The 4,201-nt window shown below is 41.5% G+C and overlaps 1 long non-coding RNA gene across 2 annotated transcripts; it reads right to left on the bottom strand.

The window, feature by feature from the left end:
• Positions 1–232: 232 nt before the first annotated feature.
• Positions 233–3,198, bottom strand: LOC122540628. 2 transcript variants are annotated; one of them, XR_006309364.1, is made up of 2 exons: positions 2,422–3,198; positions 233–1,343 (listed from the first exon to the last, which is right to left on the bottom strand). It is a non-coding gene; the product is annotated as an uncharacterized LOC122540628 (long non-coding RNA). The 2 variants fall into 2 exon arrangements; XR_006309363.1 differs by having other exon boundaries at positions 2,619–3,198.
• Positions 3,199–4,201: the final 1,003 nt, after the last annotated feature.

The raw sequence follows: 4,201 nt of genomic DNA, 5'->3' as shown, positions 1-4,201 counted from the left end.
ACCCTTGAAAAGACTGGATCAACTCGTTCATTTATTTACTAAAACAAATTAGTTAAAGCCTGTTTCAGTAATGACGATGTAGCCAATATGTAGCAGAGATTAAACAAACTTGATGTGGATGTGCTTTGTTGCTCTGGAAATACGTCCTCAAAATGGTGAATAATAAACTGATGTAACTTAATGATTGGACTGCAACCATTGGATGTGAATACCAGCAGCGTGAGTTTGGGAAGGAATAAAAATAAACAGAATTGCTTTATTAATTATGCACCATAACAAAATTAAAAACTATGAAGGCAGACACTGCGACAGAAGAATCTCGCTCCCGGTGTCTGAAGGACGATGTTCGGTTGCATTGGGATTCGCTGGAAAGGTCTAAGTTGTTTGTAATGCAGTTAAACCGTTAGAAAATCAGAATGAATTAAAAACCTAAAGATGTCTCAGACGGGTGGGGATGCTAAAATGTCACAGGATCATTGCGAGGAGGAAATCTTCATCACCTCTAATTAAATAATTTCGTGACAAACAATTCTTATTCCCCAGAATTCTGTAAAAGTGCAATAGATGTAGAGTGTAGCTAGAGATCAACAGTTTGCTGTCTTAATTCTCACTCCATGCTTGGTTAAAGGACTACTCTATGCCACGCCCACAATCTGCCATGTTTGGTACCAAATTGTGGACAAATACCACTTTTCACGATAAAACATCGATATAAAGTGTACCCCTGGCTGCAGTGCATCGCTGGCAAACGTGGATGTGGAGTTGGCAGGGGTTTGGGGCAAAAATGTGCAGGCAGGACAAAAATTATGGACATGTTTGAGTCTCTCTGGCCCCACTCGTCAAAGCTTGCTAAAATCACAAAAATGTGCACAATCCTGCATAAAGTTCCATACTTTCTACTGAATTTTATTCCATTGGAGTCTTTAATAGATGGATAAGCACAGTGTTTCAAAAAGAGAGCACTCTTTTTGTCTGGGCTTTGAATATTCAAATTGAAAGTATCGCGCAATCATTCATTGTCAAATCATTGGATTGTAGAGGTTTTAAAAAGGTCGGCATGAGTGCTGCAAAACTCTAAGTTATATCCCAAGGTATAGTGCAATAATTGTGATTGTGTATTGTTCAAATTTCAGTGCTGCACTTAGCACATTGTCTCAAATTTTAAAATATTGCATTCTGATCAACAAATCTGAAGAGAAAGTTTCATTGCTGGAGCCACTCAAAGCATCTCTCTTGAAGCAAGCTGGCAATTATAAATCCTAGAATGTCTGGTAAGGCAGTGTTTTTTTTCCTCTTGAAGATCTTTTCGCACGAATTTTCTTGTCGTGTCTCGCTTAATTCACCTGTTAAAAAAGGGAAACCAACATTTATTCAGATACTGTTATGCACATGTTGAATTCCGTTATCTGCCTGTGTTCCTTCAGCACAGGACTCACTGGATCATATATTACATTTGAGACTTAACCTTTTTGGGTGTAATTTGTTGTAAAACAGTCCCCAGTAATGTAAAATGAAGACCAAGTATTTCTGCGGGCTGTTATTTTTGTTTGTAACACTTTATTGATCATTTATTTCCTGGCCCTTAGGCTAGGTTAGGGACTGAATATTGCTGGGAAGGGAAGGTTTTAAGTTGCGTGGATTATAGTCAGTCTTTTCGTTGCTCAACCTTTGCTGTGTTCATTTTTGCCTAAAACTTAAACCTCAATGAACTACTTTTAATAAGTTTTGATCTCCCCCACCCTCCTCCCAAGTAAGGGAGAAAAAGACACGTGTTTCCATAAAGCAGAAAGTTACTGAAAGGGAAAGGAGATTCTTTATAGCTTCCAACCTCATTTCAGATGAGGCTGATCACTAGTTTGCGTGTTTAACCGTGCCATTATCCCGACATCAACACTCCGATAGTGGAAAAAAAAGTGTGACAAGTTAGTTGTGAAGCTTTCAGGAAGAATCCTGGCAGACAAACGCTCGCTAAATACATTAAAACACGCTTGCAATTCAAATTGCATTAATTTTTCACCTTCACTGTTTTTTTGATTGAAATGTTTAAGTGAGCTCCACGCTACACGTTTACTTTTTTTAAGTGCAAAATTATAGACTTTAAACGCAAGAGAGACGTGTTTGTTTTGTTCTTTTTGATAAAAAGCGAACAGCCAGTTGCTGTGTGAAGTCTGTGCGTCAGAGGGAGGCGCGCTTTCATAAGTGTAGATCCCGTCAGCGTCTGTCCGCAGGTATAACACTGGGGACTCGTGGAAATGGCATTATTATTTACAATAGGGTCCACGCAGAAGTGAGAACGGGACATTTTGCAAGCAATCGGCTCGCGGAAACTTACTGAATTATTTATCTCGTTTTAATGAATAATTTGGTCTGCAGTTTCCACACTTCCGTAATCTGACACCCTTCTTCCCTCATTTTTCTTACCTCAGAAAACTTGAGTCCTCTTTGTCACTTTTAAACACAACCTCAAACGTTGCCGGGTATTCCGTGTGAAATACCCCGAGTTCAGCGCCCAGTCTGTGGCGCCGTCCATGTAGGGGGCTGGGGAACGCAGCAAGCGAGCTAAATGCGCCCACTTTATTCCCACCTCAGTCATTGTCACCCACTCACACCAAACTCACCGGCGGGTTCTCGGACCTTGCTGACCGGTCTCCTGATGGTTTTAACGCGCCGCTTTGGAGAACATTTCTGAATCCTTGCCTTTTTCTTTTGTAAAGAAATATATGTTTATAGATAAATTAAAAGCCCCCCCCAATACCACTAACTTCGCGTTTGTTTTTTTTGTTGCAAAAGGGAACGCCTGCCGTAAAAGCAGTTCGTTAATTTACGACTTTATCCGCTGGTTAGGTTACACAGACCAGATTGTGCTAATTTCTCAGACCTGAGGGTGGGGGTTAGTGGGAGCGAAGGCGATAGGAGATAGTTCGCGGGTAAAGAAAATGAGTCTTAGCTGAGGGATAAATAATTCTGACGCTGGAATGCTTCTCCCTGTGTGTCATTTTATTCCATAAAGACAAAGGAACGCCATTCTGAAAGTATCGACTTGGGCTGATCGCCCTGTGTGTCTTTTAGGGCTGAGTCGGTGCTATTAACTCTTTCAATGCTGAATAATTTAAACACAGAATGATCATTCCCATCCCCTCCCGACCCCGTGTTTCTTAGTTATTAACATAGTATAGATGGTGGGGCGGTGCAAGATGGGGCGGGGGTTGGTGATGGAGGGAGAGCAGGCGCCTTAAGTTGAGGTGGTGCTGATCAGTTTGCGGAAGACTGGGGGAAACAAAGGCGAAGAGACGTTAAAGCATTTTATTTAGAATGATAGAATCCCTACGGTGCAGAAAGCCGACGTTCGGGCCATCGAGTCTGCACCCACCCACCCGAGCACATTAGGCGAATCATATTAACTTTATAATAGTCATAGGGCATGGAAACAGACTCTTCAGTCCATCCCGTCCGTGCTGACCAGATAGCCCAACCCCATCTAGTCCCACCTGCCAGCACCCGGCCCATATCCGTCCAAATCCTTCCTATTCATATACCCGCCTTAAATGTTGCAATTGTACCAGCCACCACCACTTCCTCTGGCAGCTCATTCCACCCTCTGCGTGAAAAAGTTGCCCCTTAGGTCTCTTTTATATCTTTCCCCTCTCACCCTAAACCAATGCCCTCTACTGAGAAAGTGAATTGGTGATATTAGTGAGGTTTTATTTGGCTCGATATTTCTATGCAATACAAAAAAAGACGAGTATTCCGTGTTTTATAGCGGTATCGACAACGAATACAGGAATTTCCATTGAAATGACCCCCTGGTACTGGTTCCTTTATCTGGAATCCGAATAGAGTTTTTATTTAAGAGGAAAGTTTTGTCCCCTTGACCTGGTAATGTTTAAAACCTTGCTGAGAGTCCTGACGCATTGCGTACTATTCCTGGTAATCTTTATTCAGGGCAAGTTCGTTGGAAAAAAATAATGCAATGTCTGAACACAAATTCTGAGGACTTCGTTGTCGTTTTAAAACAAAAATCAAGCGAGCTAAAATCCATTATTTATTAATCCGTGTACGAACGGACAAGCCATTTCAAAAATCACAGGTGTGTCTGTCGGTCAGAAAGCAATGTGTTATTTTTCCCATTCTGGAGAGATCTGATCAGATAACTAAATTGGAAGGTGTGTGCAAATTAGCTGCTAACACACACACACACACG

This window comes from Chiloscyllium plagiosum, chromosome 35 (assembly GCF_004010195.1).
Source record: "Chiloscyllium plagiosum isolate BGI_BamShark_2017 chromosome 35, ASM401019v2, whole genome shotgun sequence".
Lineage (NCBI taxonomy): Eukaryota > Metazoa > Chordata > Chondrichthyes > Orectolobiformes > Hemiscylliidae > Chiloscyllium > Chiloscyllium plagiosum.
This window is presented reverse-complemented; position numbering and strand designations above follow the sequence as displayed.